Source organism: Triturus cristatus, chromosome 12 (assembly GCF_964204655.1).
Source record: "Triturus cristatus chromosome 12, aTriCri1.1, whole genome shotgun sequence".
Classification (NCBI taxonomy): domain Eukaryota; kingdom Metazoa; phylum Chordata; class Amphibia; order Caudata; family Salamandridae; genus Triturus; species Triturus cristatus.
Genome location: NC_140595.1, coordinates 249,778,761 through 249,802,030, shown reverse-complemented (window position 1 = coordinate 249,802,030; position 23,270 = coordinate 249,778,761).

Genomic DNA, 23,270 nt, shown 5'->3' with positions numbered 1-23,270 from the left:
TAACTCTTACTCTGGCCTAATGGCTAAGGTCTTAGACTCATACTCTGGCCTAATGGTTAAGGTCTTAACTCTTACTCTGGCCTACTGGTTAAGGTCTTAACTCTTACTCTGGGCTAATAGCTAAGGACTTAACTCTTACTCTGGCCTAATAGCTAAGGTCTTAACTCTTACTCTGGCCGAATGGTTAAGGTCTTAACTCTTACTCTGGCCTAATAGCTAAGGTCTTAACGCTTACTCTGGCCTAATAGCTAAGGTCTTAGACTCGTACTCTGGCCTACTGGTTAACGTCTTAACTCTAACTCTGGCCTACTGGTTAAGGTCTTAACTCTTACTCTGGCCTAATAGCTAAGGTCTTGGACTCGTACTCTGGCCTAATGGTTAAGGTCTTAAATCTTACTCTGGCCTACTGGTTAAGGTCTTAACTCTTACTCTTGCCTAATAGCTAAGGTCTTAGACTTGTACTCTGGCCTACAGGTTAAGGTCTTAACTCTTACTCTGGCCTAATAGCTAAGGTCTTAAACTCATACTCTGGCCTAATAGCTAAGGTCTTAACTCTTACTCTGGCCTCCTGGTTAAGGTTTTAACTCTTACTCTGGCCTACTGGTTAAGGTCTTAACTCTTACTCTGGCCTAATAGCTAAGGTCTTAGACTCGTACTCTGGCCTACAAGTTAAGGTCTTAACTCTTACTCTGGCCTAATAGCTAAGGTCTTAGACTCGTACTCTGGCCTAATAGCTAAGGTCTTAAATCTTACTCTGGCCTACTGGTTAAGGTCTTAAATTTTACTCTGGCCTAATAGCTAAGGTCTTAGACTCGTACTCTGGCCTAATGGTTAAGGTCTTAACTCTTACCCTGGCCTAATAGCTAAGGTCTTAGACATGTCCTCTGGCCTAATAGCTAAGGTCTTAACATTTACTCTGGCATACTGGTTAAAGTCTTAACTCTTACTCTGGCCTACTGGTTATGGTCTTAACTCTTACTCTGGCCTACTGGTTAAGGTCTTAACTTGTACTCCGGCCTAATAGCTAAGGTCTTATACTCGTACTCTGGCCTACTTGTTAAGGTCTTAACTCTTACTCTGGCCTAATATCTAAGGTCTTAACTCTTACTCTGGCCTAATATCTAAGGTCTTAACTCTTACTCTGGCCAAATAGCTAAGGTCTTAGACTCGTACTATGGCCTACAGGTTAAGGTCTTAACTCTTACTCTGGCCTAATAGCTAAGGTCTTAGACTCGTACTCTGGCCTAATGGTTAAGGTCTTATCTCTTACTCTGGCCTACTGGTTAAGGTCTTAACTCTTACTCTGGCCTAATAGCTAAGGTCTTAGACTCGTACTCTGGCCTACTTGTTAAGGTCTTAACTCTTACTCTGGCCTAATATCTAAGGTCTTAACTCTTACATTGGTCTACTGATTAAGGTCTTAACTCTTACTCTGGCCTAATAGCTAAGGTCTTAGACTCATACTCTGGCCTACAGGTTAAGGTCTTAACTCTTACTCTGGCCTACTGGGTAAGGTCTTAACTCTTACTCTGGCCTAATAGCTAAGGTCTTAGACTCGTACTCTGGCCAACAGGTTAAGGTCTTAACTCTTACTCTGGCCTAATAGCTAAGGTCTTAACTCTTACTCTGGCCTACAGGTTAAGGTCTTAACTCTTACTCTGGCCTAATAGCTAAGGTCCTAACTCTTACTGTGGCCTAATGGCTAAGGTCTTAGACTCATACTCTGGCCTAATGGTTAAGGTCTTAACTCTTACTCTGGCCTACTGGTTAAGGTCTTAACTCTTACTCTGGGCTAATAGCTAAGGTCTTAACTCTTACTCTGGCCTAATAGCTAAGGTCTTAACTCTTACTCTGGCCTAATAGCTTAGGTCTTAGACTCGTACTCTGGCCTACTGGTTAAGGTCTTAACTCTTACTCTGGCCTACTGGTTAAGGTCTTAACTCTTACTCTGGCCTAATCGCTAAGGTCTTAACTCTTACTCTGGCCTAATAGATAAGGTCTTAGACTCGTACTGTGGCCTAATGGTTAAGGTCTTAACTCTTACTCTGGCCTACTGGTTAAGGTCTTAACTCTTACTCTGGCCTAATATCTAAGGTCTTAAATCTTACTCAGGCCTAATAGCTAAGGTCTTAGACTCATACTCTGACCTACTGGTTAAGGTCTTAACTCTTACTGGCCTAATAGCTAATATCTTAGACTCATACTCTGGCCTACAGGTTAAGGTCTTAACTCTTACTCTGGCCTACTGGTTAAGGTCTTAACTCTTACTCTGGCCTAATAGCTAAGGTCTTAACTCTTACTCTGGCCTAATAGCTAAGGTCTTAGACTTGTCCTCTGGCCTATTGGTTAAGGTCTTAACTCTTACTCTGTCCTAATAGCTAAGGTCTTAACTCTTACTCTGGCGCAATAGCTAAGGTCTTAACTCTTACTCTGGCCGAATGGTTAAGGTCTTAACTCCAACTCTGGCCTAATAGCTAAGGTCTTAACTCTTATTCTGGCCTAATAGCTAAGGTCTTAGACTCGTACTCTGGCCTACTGGTTAAGGTCTTAACTCTTACTCTGGCCTACTGGTTAAGGTCTTAACTCTTACTCTGCCCTAATAGCTAAGGTCTTGGACTCGTACTCTGGCCTAATGGTTACGGTCTTAAGTCTTACTCTGGCCTACTGGTTAAGGTCTTAACTCTTACTCTGGCCTAATAGCTAAGGTCTTAGACTCGTACTCTGGCCTAAAGGTTAAGGTCTTAACTCTTACTCTGGCCTACTGGTTAAGGTCTTAACTCTTACTTTGGTCTACTGATTAAGGTCTTAACTCTTACTCTGGCCTAATAGCTAAGGTCTTAGACTCGTACTCTGGCCTACAGGTTAAGGTCTTAACTCTTACTCTGGCCTAATAGCTAAGGTCTTAAACTCGTACTCTGGCCTAATAGCTAAGGTCTTAACTCTTACTCTGGCCTCCTGGTTAAGGTTTTAACTCTTACTCTGGCCTAATAGCTAAGGTCTTAGACTCGTACTCTGGCCTAATGGTTAAGGTCTTAACTCTTACTCTGTCCTAATAGCTAAGGTCTTAACTCTTACTCTGGCCTAACAGCTAAGGTCCTAGACTCGTACTATGGCCTACAGGTTAAGGTCCTAACTCTTACCCTGGCCTACTGGTTAAGGTCTTAACTCTAACTCTGGCCTAATAGATAAGGTCTTACACTCATACTCTAGCCTAATAGCTAAGGTCTTAGACTCGTACTCTGGCCTAATGGTTAAGGTCTTAACTCTTACTCTGGCCTACTGGTTAAGGTCTTAACTCTTACTCCGGCCTAATGGTTAACGTCTTAACTCTTACTCTGGCCTACTGGTTAAGGTCTTAACTCTTACTCTGGTCTAATAGCAAGGGTCTTAGAATCGTACTATGGCCTACAGGTTAAGGTCTTAACTCTTACTCTGGCCTACTGGGTAAGGTCTTAACTCTTACTCTGGCCTAATAGCTAAGGTCTTAGACTCGTACTCTGGCCAACAGGTTAAGGTCTAAACTCTTACTCTGGCCTAATAGCTAAGGTCTTAACTCTTACTCTGGCCTACAGGTTAAGGTCTTAACTCTGACTCTGGCCTAATAGCTAAGGTCCTAACTCTTACTCTGGCCTAATGGCTAAGGTCTTAGACTCATACTCTGGCCTAATGGTTAAGGTCTTAACTCTTACTCTGGCCTACTGGTTAAGGTCTTAACTCTTACTCTGGGCTAATAGCTAAGGTCTTAACTCTTACTCTGGCCTAATAGCTAAGGTCTTAACTCTCACTCTGGCCGAATGGTTAAGGTCTTAACTCTTACTCTGGCCTAATAGCTAAGGTCTTAACGCTTACTCTGGCCTAATAGCTAAGGTCTTAGACTCGTACTCTGGCCTACTGGTTAACGTCTTAACTCTTACTCTGGCCTACTGGTTAAGGTCTTAACTCTTACTCTGGCCTAATAGCTAAGGTCTTGGACTCGTACTCTGGCCTAATGGTTAAGGTCTTAAATCTTACTCTGGCCTACTGGTTAAGGTCTTAACTCTTACTCTTGCCTAATAGCTAAGGTCTTAGACTTGTACTCTGGCCTACAGGTTAAGGTCTTAACTCTTACTCTGGCCTAATAGCTAAGGTCTTAAACTCATACTCTGGCCTAATAGCTAAGGTCTTAACTCTTACTCTGGCCTCCTGGTTAAGGTTTTAACTCTTACTCTGGCCTACTGGTTAAGGTCTTAACTCTTACTCTGGCCTAATAGCTAAGGTCTTAGACTCGTACTCTGGCCTACAAGTTAAGGTCTTAACTCTTACTCTGGCCTAATAGCTAAGGTCTTAGACTCGTACTCTGGCCTAATAGCTAAGGTCTTAAATCTTACTCTGGCCTACTGGTTAAGGTCTTAAATTTTACTCTGGCCTAATAGCTAAGGTCTTAGACTCGTACTCTGGCCTAATGGTTAAGGTCTTAACTCTTACCCTGGCCTAATAGCTAAGGTCTTAGACATGTCCTCTGGCCTAATAGCTAAGGTCTTAACATTTACTCTGGCATACTGGTTAAAGTCTTAACTCTTACTCTGGCCTACTGGTTATGGTCTTAACTCTTACTCTGGCCTACTGGTTAAGGTCTTAACTTGTACTCCGGCCTAATAGCTAAGGTCTTAGACTCGTACTCTGGCCTACTTGTTAAGGTCTTAACTCTTACTCTGGCCTAATATCTAAGGTCTTAACTCTTACTCTGGCCTAATATCTAAGGTCTTAACTCTTACTCTGGCCAAATAGCTAAGGTCTTAGACTCGTACTATGGCCTACAGGTTAAGGTCTTAACTCTTACTCTGGCCTAATAGCTAAGGTCTTAGACTCGTACTCTGGCCTAATGGTTAAGGTCTTATCTCTTACTCTGGCCTACTGGTTAAGGTCTTAACTCTTACTCTGGCCCAACAGCTTAGGTCTTAACTCTTTCTCTGACCTAATAGCTAAGGTCTTAACTCTTACTCTGGCCTAATAGCTAAGGTCCTAGACTCATACTCTGGCCTAATGGTTACGGTCTTAACTCTTACTCTGGCCTACTGGTTAAGGTCTTAACTCTTACTCTGGCCTAATAGCTAAGGTCTTAGACTCGTACTCTGGCCTAATGGTTAAGGTCTTAACTCTTACTCTGGCCTAATAGCTAAGGTCTTAACTCTTACTCTGGCCTAATAGCTAAGGTCTAAGACTCGTACTCTGGCCTACTGGTTAAGGTCTTAACTCTTACTCTGGCCTAATCGCTAAGGTCTTAGACTTGTACTCTGGTCTAATGGTTAAGGTCTTAACTCTTACTCTGGCCTAATAGCTAAGGTCTTAGACTCGTACTCTGGTCTAATGGTTAAGGTCTTAACTCTTACTCTGGCCTGCTGGTTAAGGTCTTAACTCTTACTCTGGCCTAATAGCTAAGGTCTTAGACATGTTGTGAGAAGTTGGCCTGGCATATGCTGTTCCTAGTTATAGGGACACCTTGCACCAGTCCAATTCGACTCTTATTGATGGTAGGTTTAAGACAACCTTTAAAGAAAGCTATCCTAGTGGTAGCTGTGGAGAGCAGCCTTCAGGCTAAGTCTTGAAGGAGTGTTAAGCTTATTGTTTTACCATAATAACCTCTTGAATAACCAAATGAAAGAGTAGCCCACACAGGTATATATATAAAATATATGTATTTATTCTAGACAGAATCCCACAGTCACTTTATGTGGCTAGTGGCAAAGTTACAATTCAAACAAGCATTTCTAAACACAATAAATAGCACAGAAATCAATGGGCCCCAGGGGGGGACCAAACCATATACTAAAATAGTGGTATAAGAACCACGACAATTCTACAGGCAATGCCTAGGGCATTCAGGATCGCTGGCCCCTTAAGAATCCACCCACAGTTAAGAGGAAGGGGACCCACGGGAGGCGTGTGCAGTGCGAGAAGCTGCTGTCGGGATCGCAATGTTAGCCTATGGAGAATGTCGCGGTTGAATAATTAAGGTTTAAGGACACTTCTAACAACAGTACAAAGTTAAGGCTTGAGACTTAAGGCTTTGGAGAGCCCACCACCACGGGAGTACCGAAGTACCACTGTTACCTGCCCCAGGGAAGCCGGGTGCATAGGTCGATTCTGGTGTCGGGTCGCGGGCTGATTTTCTATGGAAAAGGAGTCCAAACTGCTGCTAGCTGGAAGTGTCGCTGAAGTCGTGAAGATTAAAGTTGAAGAAAAGACAAAGATGAACCTGAAAGCAGAGGGGACAGAGTCTGGGTCACAGCACAGTGACCAGGGAGCTCACAGGAAGGAGCTCGTGGATGTCGGGTGCTTCAGGTGTGGAAGGTACAGCTAGGCTCTGCAGTCACGGGCTCCGGGAGGCTTCAAGGAAGGCCAGCTTCTGGAGGGCGACTGTCCCACGTCGGCTGAGGGTCGCTGCGGTGTTAGTGTCCCGATTGGATCCACTAAGCATTGGCAACCGCAACCCACGCAAGATGAACAAAGCAGCTGCTGGTGCAGACCCACGGGGTCTGAGGGTGCTCTCCTTTGCAGGGAGCGTAGAGTAGGCCTGGAGCAACCAGGGGAACTCTTAGAAAGGAAGATTGTCCTCCGTCAGGGCCCACAAGTCGAGAGACAAGGGACCGCGGAAGGCAGCAAAATGGAGTGCGTAAAAGTGCTCCCACGGGCCACCGGAGCGGGCCAGGGAGCTGAGAGTCAGCACAAATGCTGCTTGAAGGTTGGCTCAAGAATGGGCCAAAGCACAACTTCCCCACTGGTCGGGGTCGTGTGCTGGACAAGAGGTGGCTGGTGTCTCGGGGTATGCGGGGGTCTCGACACCCACGTGGTCCAGGGTGCTCAGACTTGCTGGGCACACTCACAGGACGCTGGGATGCACTGGAGACCCACCTTGAGGTTGCTGGAAGGCGTCGAAGGTCGTGAGAGCAACGAAGTTCCAACAGGGTATCTTGTAGTCTTTTAGGTGCCTGCCAAGCAGGGGGATAACTCCTTTATCCCAAGGGACATTTCTTCAGTCAGCTGGGCAGCAGCTCGTCGAAGGTCAGTTCTGTGAAGTCCTGTTCGAATCTAAGGCTCTAGGGCAAAGTTATTCCCATATATCCCCAAGATTAGGGGATGGTCCAAAATAGAGCCTACCAATCAGAGTAGAGGCGGGAAAGGGTGGCTACACCCACTCCCCTTTGTGTGTTTCCCGCCTGGGCGAGGGGCAGGATGCCCCTGAACCGGTTCCAGGCGGTGTATGCAGAATTGGGGCTCTGCAGCTGCCTACGTGCAACTCTGAATGGACTTTTGGTGCACCCACCCTGTTCCAATCCACATATCCTGTCTGGGGAGGTGCTGGCACCTCCCTGCCACAGGAGCCCTATTGTCCAGATGGCGAGGCTGGGGTTTTCCCCAGCAACAGCCAGCCAGAGTCGTGTAGGTGGCGAACAGTAGCCATTTTGTGGTACATGTGCACTTTTAAATTGGTTTCCAAAATATACCGCTTTTCCCATATCACCCTCCTAGCAAGGGGGAATCGTGCCCCCATGCCCATGGCTGGACTGGGGGTATGATTCCTTCATGTTTGACACCAAACACGATATGGTTCTGTGTAGCCAGTCCCAAGTTACAGCGATGACGCAATAACTTATAATGCGGTAGAGTATATGGTCTGGCTACACTACAAACAACCCAGTAACGGTGTTACGAAGGTTGCAGAGAGGTCCTACTCATGTAGGGGTCCCCCCTCACACATACCTCAGCACCCAGCCCTGTAGGATTACCAGGGCCTGCCATAGGGGTGACCTATGAGAGTATATGTGTTGTAATGGTATGGGACATAGGTTATCTACATCCCTGTAAGGGGTGCTAGCACCACCTTACCCAGGCTACGGTAGTGGCCTGGTGGTGTCAGTTTGGGTGGCTGTCCCAGGGTGGCACAATAAGTGCTGCAGCCCTGGTAGGCCTACTGGGGGACCCATGCCCTGGGTACCTAGGGTACCATCTACAAGGGACTGGAAGGGCATGCCCAGCATCCAATTATGTTTGTACCTAGAGTACTCACAACAGTTTTAGGGAGAAAGCAGATAGGCTGGGGTCCTGGTTAGCAGGATCCCAGCCAGACTAGTCAAAAACCACTTAAATACCAGGCAAAAAGTTGGGGGCAACCATTAGTCAGATTCCACTCTCCTACATAACCCCCCCCCCAAATGAAAGGAGATAAGGCTAACCTTGTCCAGCTAAGCCTTTATTTCCTGAGTGGCCATATAAGGAAGAACCTGTACTAACATGGTTGCTCCCTGTGTCATGGTCCACTTGGGAAATCCTACCCCAAGGGGTTCTAGAGTTTCTCCAAAGTCTAGGGAAATTACCTGTATTGGTTTTTGGGTCAGAGGTGGGCTGGTGGGGTGTCTGAGTCTGGAAGTGAGACCCTACTTGGGTTGGTCTCAACCTCCTCAGATCACTGGCCACTATGGAAGCCTTTCTGCCCATGACTGGGTCATATCTGGCCCTAAGGGTCAACCTCTGGCTGCCTACAGCTGGGGGTTGGATCCCTTTGGCTGGAATAGTGGAGGGTACTGGAAGGTTTGGGGCAGCTAGGCCCCAGGTTTCCCTGTGCTCAACAACATCCATTTGAGGGGTGCCTATACCTAGGGGTAAGGGGGATCCCTCAGTTTGTAGAGGAATATTCACCTGGCTGAAACTACTCTGCTGGGTGTCCCTAATCTGTTGATGAGGGGGTTCCTCTGGGCAGGGGCCCAATAAGGGTCCACTGACCTCCCTGACCTCTGCAGCCCTGGGCTGACTGAGGCAGGGTAGAGAGGGGCAGGATACCTGCTCCAGACTGGGTACCACCTTGGAAGGATCCCCTGCCATCAGAGAGGTGGGCAGGCCAAGCCTGTCCACTTCTGGGGCAGTTACTTCACAAGGGGCAGGGTCAGTTCCCTGAGAAACTGGACCTTTACCTGTAGTCTGGTGGGGGGAAGACTGCTCTTCCTCCCCTATGCTCTCTGTTTGTGTAGAGTGATCCATAGTTTCAGGCTTCACTCTTTCTATTTTCTCCTGGGGTGGAGGTGAGGCCCTCAGGGTCTCATCCCCTCTCTCAGGAATTCCTACCATTTTCAAATGGGCCTTGTGGTCAACCTCAGCCCAGGCTGAGATTTCTAGATCATTCCCCAGTAGACAATCTACAGGCAAGTTTGGGGACACTGCCACTCTCTTGGGGCCAGTGACTCCTCCCCAGCTGAGATTTATCACTGCCATGGGATGATCTGTCCTGATTCCATCAATATTGGTCACCTGATAGCTAAACCCAGGTAAAAGCTGATCTAGGGGCACTAGCCTCTTGGTCACCATGGTGACACTGGCCCCTGTGTCCTTATAGGCCACAGCCTTCTGACCATTGATCATTGGTTCTTGTCTGTACCTGCCCAGAATACTGGGGCTCATGGTAAAGTTGGCAAACCCCATGCCACCATCACAGACCATTGTTGCTAATGCAGGGGACCTGGCTAGGCCAGAGTCCACTGGTGTCCCCAAAGAGAACCCAACTAAGTTTTTGGGTGCACTCCCACCGCCTGGGGGATTACTACTAGTAGTAACAGGAGGTGTTGGAGCTGGTTTTGGAGGAACACTTTCTTTATTGCCATTCTTAGGACAGCTGGAGTCAGTTTTCCAGTGGCCAGGTTTCTTACACACATGGCAATATGGTTTCTTGGTATTAGAGGAAGTATTTTGGGACCCACCCCCAGCACTGGTTTGTTGGGGCCCTTCAGAGGACTTTTCTTGTTTATCATCCCCACCTTTCTCTTTGGGCTTAGTGGAATCCTTCTTCTGGTCACCAACTTGGTTCTTAGGCCTAATCCTGGTTCTGACCCATTTGTCTGCCTTCTTTCCCAATTCTTGGGGAGAGGTCAGATCAGAGTCCACCAGGTGCTGGTGTAAAAGTTGGTTCTGACAATTATTAAGAATTTGCTCCCTCATAATGAGATTATACAATCCTTGATAATCATTAACTTTACTGCCATTTAACCAACCTTCCAGTGCCTTGGTTGCACAATCCACAAAGTCTACCCAATCTTGATTCTGTGCTTTCTGGGTGTCTCTGAACTTAAGTCTGTATTGATCAGTGGTTAAGCCAAACCCATCTATTAAAGCAGCTTTCAAGATATAATAATCATCAGCATCCTCTTCTCTTACAGAGAGGAGCTTGTCTCTCCCTTTATCTGAAAAGGAGAGCCACAGGATTGCTGCCCACTGCTCTACAGGGACCCTCTGTACTCTACAGGCCCTTTCAAGAGCAGATATCCATTTGTGGATATCATCCCCATTCTGATAGGGGGGTACAATCTTGTGGAGGTTCCTATTGTCAGGGACTCTCTCTCTAACTCTAGGGGTTTCATTACTGCCACCAGGGATCTCTAGACCCCACTTTCTTGAAGCTTTCTGAAGCTCCAGGGTTTCCCTGTCTAATGCTAACTGTTCTCTTTTAAGCTCAAGCTTAGCCTGCTCAAATTTGATCAGTCTGCATTTCCTCTCATGAGAGGTTTCTCTTCTCTGAGAAGAGGCAGAGGACCCTTTGGATCCCTTAGAATGGTTGGATCCCACTGAGGGGGATCTGTTCCTTCTTGGACCCACCACTCCCCTTTTAAGGGTGGAGGGAGTGCCTCTTGGGCCATCACCTCCATGCTGTGAGTGGTTTGTTTCTTCCAGGTCAGGATTTTCATCCTCTTCCTGTTCCTCTTCAGATTCCACTCTGGGAGTGTCCTCTTCTGAGGGGTGCCCACCCACTCTGTCCGTCCCTCTGGATCCTATGGACTCCATAAAGTCTGCTATGAGCAGGATCTCCTTGAGACGTTTTGTGTTGGCACCTCTTTCTGTCTTCAGTCCCCTAAGGGTGCACATTTCCCTGAGCTCTGCAAAGGTGAAATTATCATACTTATCTACTGGGACCCTCTGGGGTCCTTCCATAGCCTTAGTGCCACCTGAAGACATGTTTAGTGTAGTGATGTATCTACCTACACTAAGTGTGGCCTACTGAACCCTCTCTTGAGTTGTAGTCAAGGTGTGCTAAACCCTCTACACACAACTCCAAGTTCAGTAGAACTTATTGTATTCTAGCTTGAATTTATATGTACCTTTGGTACCTTGTGGCTTTCACTTTAGAAATTCAATTTGTTATCTGGTAAAACAATGGCAAGCTTGAATCCAACCGCTGCACACCAATGTGAGAAGTTGGCCTGGCATATGCTGTTCCTAGTTATAGGGACACCTTGCACCAGTCCAATTCGACTCTTATTGATGGTAGGTTTAAGACAACCTTTAAAGAAAGCTATCCTAGTGGTAGCTGTGGAGAGCAGCCTTCAGGCTAAGTCTTGAAGGAGTGTTAAGCTTATTGTTTTACCATAATAACCTCTTGAATAACCAAATGAAAGAGTAGCCCACACAGGTATATATATAAAATATATGTATTTATTCTAGACAGAATCCCACAGTCACTTTATGTGGCTAGTGGCAAAGTTACAATTCAAACAAGCATTTCTAAACACAATAAATAGCACAGAAATCAATGGGCCCCAGGGGGGGACCAAACCATATACTAAAATAGTGGTATAAGAACCACGACAATTCTACAGGCAATGCCTAGGGCATTCAGGATCGCTGGCCCCTTAAGAATCCACCCACAGTTAAGAGGAAGGGGACCCACGGGAGGCGTGTGCAGTGCGAGAAGCTGCTGTCGGGATCGCAATGTTAGCCTATGGAGAATGTCGCGGTTGAATAATTAAGGTTTAAGGACACTTCTAACAACAGTACAAAGTTAAGGCTTGAGACTTAAGGCTTTGGAGAGCCCACCACCACGGGAGTACCGAAGTACCACTGTTACCTGCCCCAGGGAAGCCGGGTGCATAGGTCGATTCTGGTGTCGGGTCGCGGGCTGATTTTCTATGGAAAAGGAGTCCAAACTGCTGCTAGCTGGAAGTGTCGCTGAAGTCGTGAAGATTAAAGTTGAAGAAAAGACAAAGATGAACCTGAAAGCAGAGGGGACAGAGTCTGGGTCACAGCTAGGGGTGGGCGGAATTTGCGTAATCACGTTACGCAAATCTCCGCGAAACGGTAAAAAATCTCCGCGAACACGCAGAAATTCCGCGAACACGCGGAATTGCTTGTTCGCGATACTTTTTTCCTGTTCGCGATCGCTGTTTGCGTGCTCGGGGTGAAATATCTCGCGAACACGCATATTGAGAACGCGAACAAGCAAAAAATTTCGCGAAGTCGCGGAACGCAGATTTTTGGGCAATTTCGCGTTCTCCGCGGAACGCGAAATTACCCAAATTCCGCAAATTCCGCGAGCGGAACGGAATTTACCGCCCAGGCCTAGTCACAGCACAGTGACCAGGGAGCTCACAGGAAGGAGCTCGTGGATGTCGGGTGCTTCAGGTGTGGAAGGTACAGCTGGGCTCTGCAGTCACGGGCTCCGGGAGGCTTCAAGGAAGGCCAGCTTCTGGAGGGCGACTGTCCCACGTCGGCTGAGGGTCGCTGCGGTGTTAGTGTCCCGATTGGATCCACTAAGCATTGGCAACCGCAACCCACGCAAGATGAACAAAGCAGCTGCTGGTGCAGACCCACGGGGTCTGAGGGTGCTCTCCTTTGCAGGGAGCGTAGAGTAGGCCTGGAGCAACCAGGGGAACTCTTAGAAAGGAAGATTGTCCTCCGTCAGGGCCCACAAGTCGAGAGACAAGGGACCGCGGAAGGCAGCAAAATGGAGTGCGTAAAAGTGCTCCCACGGGCCACCGGAGCGGGCCAGGGAGCTGAGAGTCGGCACAAATGCTGCTTGAAGGTTGGCTCAAGAATGGGCCAAAGCACAACTTCCCCACTGGTCGGGGTCGTGTGCTGGACAAGAGGTGGCCGGTGTCTCGGGGTATGCGGGGGTCTCGACACCCACGTGGTCCAGGGTGCTCAGACTTGCTGGGCACACTCACAGGACGCTGGGATGCACTGGAGACCCACCTCGAGGTTGCTGGAAGGCGTCGAAGGTCGTGAGAGCAACGAAGTTCCAACCGGGTATCTTGTAGTCTTTTAGGTGCCTGCCAAGCAGGGGGATAACTCCTTTATCCCAAGGGAGATTTCTTCAGTCAGCTGGGCAGCAGCTCGTCGAAGGTCAGTTCTGTGAAGTCCTGTTCGAATCTAAGGCTCTAGGGCAAAGTTATTCCCATATATCCCCAAGATTAGGGGATGGTCCAAAATAGAGCCTACCAATCAGAGTAGAGGCGGGAAAGGGTGGCTACACCCACTCCCCTTTGTGTGTTTCCCGCCTGGGCGAGGGGCAGGATGCCCCTGAACCGGTTCCAGGCGGTGTATGCAGAATTGGGGCTCTGCAGCTGCCTACGTGCAACTCTGAATGGACTTTTGGTGCACCCACCCTGTTCCAATCCACATATCCTGTCTGGGGAGGTGCTGGCACCTCCCTGCCACAGGAGCCCTATTGTCCAGATGGCGAGGCTGGGGTTTTCCCCAGCAACAGCCAGCCAGAGTCGTGTAGGTGGCGAACAGTAGCCATTTTGTGGTACATGTGCACTTTTAAATTGGTTTCCAAAATATACCGCTTTTCCCATATCACCCTCCTAGCAAGGGGGAATCGTGCCCCCATGCCCATGGCTGGACTGGGGGTATGATTCCTTCATGTTTGACACCAAACACGATATGGTTCTGTGTAGCCAGTCCCAAGTTACAGCGATGACGCAATAACTTATAATGCGGTAGAGTATATGGTCTGGCTACACTACAAACAACCCAGTAACGGTGTTACGAAGGTTGCAGAGAGGTCCTACTCATGTAGGGGTCCCCCCTCACACATACCTCAGCACCCAGCCCTGTAGGATTACCAGGGCCTGCCATAGGGGTGACCTATGAGAGTATATGTGTTGTAATGGTATGGGACATAGGTTATCTACATCCCTGTAAGGGGTGCTAGCACCACCTTACCCAGGCTACGGTAGTGGCCTGGTGGTGTCAGTTTGGGTGGCTGTCCCAGGGTGGCACAATAAGTGCTGCAGCCCTGGTAGGCCTACTGGGGGACCCATGCCCTGGGTACCTAGGGTACCATCTACAAGGGACTGGAAGGGCATGCCCAGCATCCAATTATGTTTGTACCTAGAGTACTCACAACAGTTTTAGGGAGAAAGCAGATAGGCTGGGGTCCTGGTTAGCAGGATCCCAGCCAGACTAGTCAAAAACCACTTAAATACCAGGCAAAAAGTTGGGGGCAACCATTAGTCAGATTCCACTCTCCTACACATGTACTATGGTCTACAGGTTAAGGTCTTAACTCTTACTCTGGCCTACTGGTTAAGGTCTTAACTCTTACTCTGGCCTAATAGCTAAGGTCTTAACTCTTACTCTGGCCTATTAGCTAAGGTCTTAACTCTTACTCTGGCCGAATGGTTAAGGTCTTAACTCTTACTCTGGCCTAATAGCTAAGGTCTTAACTCTTATTCTGGCCTAATAGCTAAGGTCTTAGACTCGTACTCTGGCCTACTGGTTAAGGTCTTAACTTTTACTCTGGCCCACTGGTTAAGGTCTTTACTCTTGCTCTGGCCTAATAGCTAAGGTCTTGGACTCGTACTCTGGCCTAATGGTTAAGGTCTTAAATCTTACTCTGGCTTACTGGTTAAGGTCTTAACTCTTACTCTGGCCTAATAGCTAAGGTCTTAGACTAGTACTCTGGCCTAATGGTTAAGGTCTTAACTCTTACTCTGGCCTACTAGTTAAGGTCTTAACTCTTACTTTGGTCTACTGGTTGAGGTCTTAACTCTTACCCTGGCCTAATAGCTAAGGTCTTAGACTCGTACTCTGGCCTACAGGTTAAGGTCTTAACTCTTACTCTGGCCTAATAGCTAAGGTCTTAAACTCGTACTCTGGCCTAATAGCTAAGGTCTTAACTCTTACTCTGGCCTCCTGGTTAAGGTTTTAACTCTTACTCTGGCCTAATAGCTAAGGTCTTAGACTCGTACTCTGGCCTAATGGTTAAGGTCTTAACTCTTACTCTGTCCTAATAGCTAAGGTCTTAACTCTTACTCTGGCCTAACAGCTAAGGTCCTAGACTCGTACCATGGCCTACAGGTTAAGGTCTTAACTCTTACCCTGGCCTACTGGTTAAGGTCTTAACTCTAACTCTGGCCTAATAGATAAGGTCTTAGACTCGTACTCTGGCCTAATAGCTAAGGTCTTAGACTCGTACTCTGGCCTAATGGTTAAGGTCTTAACTCTTACTCTGGCCTACTGGTTAAGGTCTTAACTCTTACTCCGGCCTAATGGTTTAGGTCTTAACTCTTACTCTGGCCTACTGGTTAAGGTCTTAACTCTTACTCTGGCCTAATAGCAAAGGTCTTAGAATCGTACTATGGCCTACAGGTTAAGGTCTTAACTCTTACTCTGGCCTACTGGGTAAGGTCTTAACTCTTACTCTGGCCTAATAGCTAAGGTCTTAACTCTTACTCTGGCCTACAGGTTAAGGTCTTAACTCTTACTCTGGCCTAATAGCTAAGGTCCTAACTCTTACTCTGGCCTAATGGCTAAGGTCTTAACTCTTACTCTGTCCTAATAGCTAAGGTCTTAACTCTTACTCTGGCCTAACAGCTAAGGTCCTAGACTCGTACTATGGCCTACAGGTTAAGGTCTTAACTCTTACCCTGGCCTACTGGTTAAGGTCTTAACTCTAACTCTGGCCTAATAGATAAGGTCTTAACTCTTACTCTGGCCTAATAGCTACGGTCTTAACTCTTACTCTGGCCTCCTGGTTAAGCTTTTAACTCTTACTCTGGCCTAATAGCTAAGGTCTTAGACTCGTACTCTGGCCTACAGGTTAAGGTCTTAACTCTTACTCTGGCCTAATAGCTAAGGTCTTAAACTCGTACTCTGGCCTAATAGCTAAGGTCTTAACTCTTACTCTGGCCTACTGGTTAAGGTCTTAACTCTTACTCTGGCCTAATAGCTAAGGTCTTAGACTCGTACTCTGGCCTAATGGTTAAGGTCTTAACTCTTACTCTCTCCTAATAGCTAAGGTCTTAACTCTTACTCTGGCCTAACAGCTAAGGTCCTAGACTCGTTCTATGGCCTACAGGTTAAGGTCTTAACTCTTACCCTGGCCTACTGGTTAAGGTCTTAACTCTAACTCTGGCCTAATAGATAAGGTCTTAGACTCGTACTCTGGCCTAATAGCTAAGGTCTTAGACTCGTACTCTGGCCTAATGGTTAAGGTCTTAACTCTTACTCTGGCCTACTGGTTAAGGTCTTAACTCTTACTCCGGCCTAATGGTTAAGGTCTTAACTCTTACTCTGGCCTACTGGTTAAGGTCTTAACTCTTACTCTGGCCTATTAGCAAAGGTCTTAGAATCGTACTTTGGCCTACAGGTTAAGGTCTTAACTCTTACTCTGGCCTACTGGGTAAGGTCTTAACTCTTACTCTGGCCTAATAGCTAAGGTCTTAGACTCGTACTCTGGCCAACATGTAAAGGTCTTAACTTTTACTATGGCCTAATAGCTAAGGTCTTAACTCTTACTCTGGCCTACAGGTTAAGGTCTTAACTCTTACTCTGGCCTAATAGCTAAGGTCCTAACTCTTACTCTGGCCTAATGGCTAAGGTCTTAGACTCATAATCTGGCCTAATGGTTAAGGTCTTAACTCTTACTCTGGCCTACTGGTTAAGGTCTTAACTCTTACTCTGGGCTAATAGCTAAGGTCTTAACTCTTACTCTGGCCTAATAGCTAAGGTCTTAGACTCGTACTCTGGCCTACTGGTTAAGGTCTTAACTAGTACTCTGGCCTACTGGTTAAGGCCTTAACTCTTACTCTGGCCTAATAGCTAAGGTCTTAACTCTTACTCTGGCCTAATAGATAAGGTCTTAGACTTGTACTGTGGCCTAATGGTTAAGGTCTTAACTCTTACTCTGGCCTACTGGTTAAGGTCTTAACTCTTACTCTGGCCTAATAGCTAAGGTCTTAACTCTTACTCAGGCCTAATAGCTAAGGTCTTAGACGCGTACTCTGGCCTACTGGTTAAGGTCTTAACTCTTACTGGCCTAATAGCTAAGGTCTTAGACTCGTACTCTGGCCTACAGGTTCAGGTCTTAACTCTTACTCTGGCCTACTGGTTAAGGTCTTTACTCTTACTCTGGCCTAATAGCTAAGGTCTTAACTCTTACTCTGGCCTAATAGCTAAGGTCTTAGACACGTACTCTGGCCTAATGGTTAAGGTGTTAAATCTTACTCTGGCCTAATAGCTAAGGTCTTAACTCTTACTCTGGCCTAATAGCTAAGGTCTTAACTCTTACTCTGGCCGAATGGTTAAGGTCTTAACTCTTACTCTGGCCTAATAGCTAAGGTCTTAGACTCGTACTCTGGCATACTGGTTAAGGTCTTAACTCTTACTCTGGCCTACTGGTTAAGGTCTTAACTCTTAATCTGGCCTAATAGCTAAGGTCTTGGACTCGTACTCTGGCCTAATGGTTAAGGTCTTAAATCTTACTCTGGCCTACTGGTTAAGGTCTTAACTCTTACTCTGGGCTAATAGCTAAGGTCTTAACTCTTACTCTGGCCTAATAGCTAAGGTCTTAACTCTTACTCTGGCCTAATAGCTAAGGTCTTAGACTCGTACTCTGGCCTAATAGCTAAGGTCTTAACTCTTACTCTGGCCTCCTGGTTAAGGTCTTAACTCTTACTCTGACCTAATCGCTAAGGTCTTAACTCTTACTCTGGCCTAATAGATAAGGTCTTAGACTCGTACTGTGGCCTAATGGTTAAGGTCTTAACTCTTACTCTGGCCTACTGGTTAAGGTCTTAACTCTTACTCTGGCCTAATATCTAAGGTCTTAACTCTTACTCAGGCCTAATAGCTAAGGTCTTAGACTCGTACTCTGGCCTACTGGTTAAGGTCTTAACTCTTACTGGCCTAATAGCTAAGATCTTAGACTCATACTCTGGCCTACAGGTTAAGGTCTTAACTCTTACTCTGGCCTACTGGTTAAGGTCTTAACTCTTATTCTGGCCTAATAGCTAAGGTCTTAACTCTTACTCTGGCCTAATAGCTAAGGTCTTAGACTCGTACTCTGGCCTATTGGTTAAGGTCTTAACTCTTACTCTGTCCTAATAGCTAAGGTCTTAACTCTTACTCTGGCCCAATAGCTAAGGTCTTAACTCTTACTCTGGCCGAATGGTTAAGGTCTTAACTCCAACTCTGGCCTAATAGCTAAGGTCTTAACTCTTACTCTGGCCTAATAGCTAAGGTCTTAGACTCGTACTCTGGCCTACTGGTTAAGGTCTTAACTCTTACTCTGGCCTACTGGTTAAGGTCTTAACTCTTACTCTGCCCTAATAGCTAACGTCTTGGACTCGTACTCTGGCCTAATGGTTAAGGTCTTAAGTCTTACTCTGGCCTACTGGTTAAGGTCTTAACTCTTACTCTGGCCTAATAGCTAAGGTCTTAGACTCGTACTCTGGCCTAATGGTTAAGGTCTTAACTCTTACTCTGTCCTAATAGCTAAGGTCTTAACTCTTACTCTGGCCTAACAGCTAAGGTCCTAGACTCGTTCTATGGCCTACAGGTTAAGGTCTTAACTCTTACCCTGGCCTACTGGTTAAGGTCTTAACTCTAACTCTGGCCTAATAGATAAGGTCTTAGACTCGTACTCTGGCCTAATAGCTAAGGTCTTAGACTCGTACTCTGGCCTAATGGTTAAGGTCTTAACTCTTACTCTGGCCTACTGCTTAAGGTCTTAACTCTTACTCCGGCCTAATGGTTAAGGTCTTAACTCTTACTCTGGCCTACTGGTTAAGGTCTTAACTCTTACTCTGGCCTATTAGCAAAGGTCTTAGAATCGTACTTTGGCCTACAGGTTAAGGTCTTAACTCTTACTCTGGCCTACTGGGTAAGGTCTTAACTCTTACTCTGGCCTAGTAGCTAAGGTCTTAGACTCGTACTCTGGCCAACATATAAAGGTCTTAACTTTTACTCTGGCCTAATAGCTAAGGTCTTAACTCTTACTCTGGCCTACAGGTTAAGGTCTTAACTCTTACTCTGGCCTAATAGCTAAGGTCCTAACTCTTACTCTGGCCTAATGGCTAAGGTCTTAGACTCATAATCTGGCCTAATGGTTAAGGTCTTAACTCTTACTCTGGCCTACTGGTTAAGGTCTTAACTCTTACTCTGGGCTAATAGCTAAGGTCTTAACTCTTACTCTGGCCTAATAGCTAAGGTCTTAGACTCGTACTCTGGCCTACTGGTTAAGGTCTTAACTCTTACTCTGGCCTACTGGTTAAGGCCTTAACTCTTACTCTGGCCTAATAGCTAAGGTCTTAACTCTTACTCTGGCCTAATAGATAAGGTCTTAGACTTGTACTGTGGCCTAATGGTTAAGGTCTTAACTCTTACTCTGGCCTACTGGTTAAGGTCTTAACTCTTACTCTGGCCTAATAGCTAAGGTCTTAACTCTTACTCAGGCCTAATAGCTAAGGTCTTAGACGCGTACTCTGGCCTACTGGTTAAGGTCTTAACTCTTACTGGCCTAATAGCTAAGGTCTTAGACTCGTACTCTGGCCTACAGGTTCAGGTCTTAACTCTTACTCTGGCCTACTGGTTAAGGTCTTTACTCTTACTCTGGCCTAATAGCTAAGGTCTTAACTCTTACTCTGGCCTAATAGCTAAGGTCTTAGACACGTACTCTGGCCTAATGGTTAAGGTGTTAAATCTTACTCTGGCCTAATAGCTAAGGTCTTAACTCTTACTCTGGCCTAATAGCTAAGGTCTTAACTCTTACTCTGGCCGAATGGTTAAGGTCTTAACTCTTACTCTGGCCTAATAGCTAAGGTCTTAGACTCGTACTCTGGCATACTGGTTAAGGTCTTAACTCTTACTCTGGCCTACTGGTTAAGGTCTTAACTCTTACTCTGGCCTAATAGCTAAGGTCTTGGACTCGTACTCTGGCCTAATGGTTAAGGTCTTAAATCTTACTCTGGCCTACTGGTTAAGGTCTTAACTCTTACTCTGGGCTAATAGCTAAGGTCTTAACTCTTACTCTGGCCTAATAGCTAAGGTCTTAACTCTTACTCTGGCTTAATAGCTAAGGTCTTAGACTCGTACTCTGGCCTACTGGTTAAGGTCTTAACTCTTACTCTGGCCTACTGGTTAAGGTCTTAACTCTTACTCTGGCCTAATTGCTAAGGTCTTAACTCTTACTCTGGCCTAATAGATAAGGTCTTAGACTCGTACTGTGGCCTAATGGTTAAGGTCTTAACTCTTACTCTGGCCTACTGGTTAAGGTCTTAACTCTTACTCTGGCCTAATATCTAAGGTCTTAACTCTTACTCAGGCCTAATAGCTAAGGTCTTAGACTCGTACTCTGGCCTACTGGTTAAGGTCTTAACTCTTACTGGCCTAATAGCTAAGATCTTAGACTCATACTCTGGCCTATAGGTTAAGGTCTTAACTCTTACTCTGGCCTACTGGTTAAGGTCTTAACTCTTACTCTGGCCTAATAGCTAAGGTCTTAACTCTTACTCTGGCCTAATAGCTAAGGTCTTAGACTCGTACTCTGGCCTATTGGTTAAGGTCTTAACTCTTACTCTGTCCTAATAGCTAAGGTCTTAACTCTTACTCTGGCCCAATAGCTAAGGTCTTAACTCTTACTCTGGCCGAATGGTTAAGGTCTTAACTCCAACTCTGGCCTAATAGCTAAGGTCTTAACTCTTACTCTGGCCTAATAGCTAAGGTCTTAGACTCGTACTCTGGCCTACTGGTTAAGGTCTTAACTCTTACTCTGGCCTACTGGTTAAGGTCTTAACTCTTACTCTGCCCTAATAGCTAACGTCTTGGACTCGTACTCTGGCCTAATGGTTAAGGTCTTAAGTCTTACTCTGGCCTACTGGTTAAGGTCTTAACTCTTACTCTGGCCTAATAGCTAAGGTCTTAGACTCGTACTCTGGCCTAATGGTTAAGGTCTTAACTCTTACTCTGGCCTACTGGTTAAGGTCTTAACTCTTACTTTGGTCTACTGATTAAGGTCTTAACTCTTACTCTGGCCTAATAGCTAAGGTCTTAGACTCGTACTCTGGCCTACAGGTTAAGGTCTTAACTCTTACTCTGGCCTAATAGCTAAGGTCTTAAACTCGTACTCTGGCCTAATAGCTAAGGTCTTAACTCTTACTCTGGCCTCCTGGTTAAGGTTTTAACTCTTACTCTGGCCTAATAGCTAAGGTCTTAGACTCGTACTCTGGCCTAATGGTTAAGGTCTTAACTCTTACTCTGTCCTAATAGCTAAGGTCTTAACTCTTACTCTGGCCTAACAGCTAAGGTCCTAGACTCGTACTATGGCCTACAGGTTAAGGTCCTAACTCTTACCCTGGACTACTGGTTAAGGTCTTAACTCTAACTCTGGCCTAATAGATAAGGTCTTACACTCATACTCTAGCCTAATAGCTAAGGTCTTAGACTCGTACTCTGGCCTAATGGTTAAGGTCTTAACTCTTACTCTGGCCTACTGGTTAAGGTCTTAACTCTTACTCCGGCCTAATGGTTAACGTCTTAACTCTTACTCTGGCCTACTGGTTAAGGTCTTAACTCTTACTCTGGTCTAATAGCAAAGGTCTTAGAATCGTACTATGGCCTACAGGTTAAGGTCTTAACTCTTACTCTGGCCTACTGGGTAAGGTCTTAACTCTTACTCTGGCCTAATAGCTAAGGTCTTAGACTCGTACTCTGGCCAACAGGTTAAGGTCTAAACTCTTACTCTGGCCTAATAGCTAAGGTCTTAACTCTTACTCTGGCCTACAGGTTAAGGTCTTAACTCTGACTCTGGCCTAATAGCTAAGGTCCTAACTCTTACTCTGGCCTAATGGCTAAGGTCTTAGACTCATACTCTGGCCTAATGGTTAAGGTCTTAACTCTTACTCTGGCCTACTGGTTAAGGTCTTAACTCTTACTCTGGGCTAATAGCTAAGGTCTTAACTCTTACTCTGGCCTAATAGCTAAGGTCTTAACTCTTACTCTGGCCGAATGGTTAAGGTCTTAACTCTTACTCTGGCCTAATAGCTAAGGTCTTAACGCTTACTCTGGCCTAATAGCTAAGGTCTTAGACTCGTACTCTGGCCTACTGGTTAACGTCTTAACTCTTACTCTGGCCTACTGGTTAAGGTCTTAACTCTTACTCTGGCCTAATAGCTAAGGTCTTGGACTCGTACTCTGGCCTAATGGTTAAGGTCTTAAATCTTACTCTGGCCTACTGGTTAAGGTCTTAACACTTACTCTTGCCTAATAGCTAAGGTCTTAGACTTGTACTCTGGCCTACAGGTTAAGGTCTTAACTCTTACTCTGGCCTAATAGCTAAGGTCTTAAACTCATACTCTGGCCTAATAGCTAAGGTCTTAACTCTTACTCTGGCCTCCTGGTTAAGGTTTTAACTCTTACTCTGGCCTACTGGTTAAGGTCTTAACTCTTACTCTGGCCTAATAGCTAAGGTCTTAGACTCGTACTCTGGCCTACAGGTTAAGGTCTTAACTCTTACTCTGGCCTAATAGCTAAGGTCTTAGACTCGTACTCTGGCCTAATAGCTAAGGTCTTAAATCTTACTCTGGCCTACTGGTTAAGGTCTTAAATCTTACTCTGGCCTACTGGTTAAGGTCTTAACTCTTACTCTGGCCTAATAGCTAAGGTCTTAGACTCGTACTCTGGCCTAATGGTTAAGGTCTTAACTCTTACCCTGGCCTAATAGCTAAGGTCTTAGACTTGTCCTCTGGCCTAATAGCTAAGGTCTTAACATTTACTCTGGCATACTGGTTAAAGTCTTAACTCTTACTCTGGCCTACTGGTTATGGTCTTAACTCTTACTCTGGCCTACTGGTTAAGGTCTTAACTTGTACTCCGGCCTAATAGCTAAGGTCTTAGACTCGTACTCTGGCCTACTTGTTAAGGTCTTAACTCTTACTCTGGCCTAATATCTAAGGTCTTAACTCTTACTCTGGCCTAATAGCTAAGGTCTTAACTCTTACTCTGGCCAAATAGCTAAGGTCTTAGACTCGTACTATGGCCTACAGGTTAAGGTCTTAACTCTTACTCTGGCCTAATAGCTAAGGTCTTAGACTCGTACTCTGGCCTAATGGTTAAGGTCTTATCTCTTACTCTGGCCTACTGGTTAAGGTCTTAACTCTTACTCTGGCCCAACAGCTTAGGTCTTAACTCTTTCTCTGGCCTAATAGCTAAGGTCTTAACTCTTACTCTGGCCTAATAGCTAAGGTCCT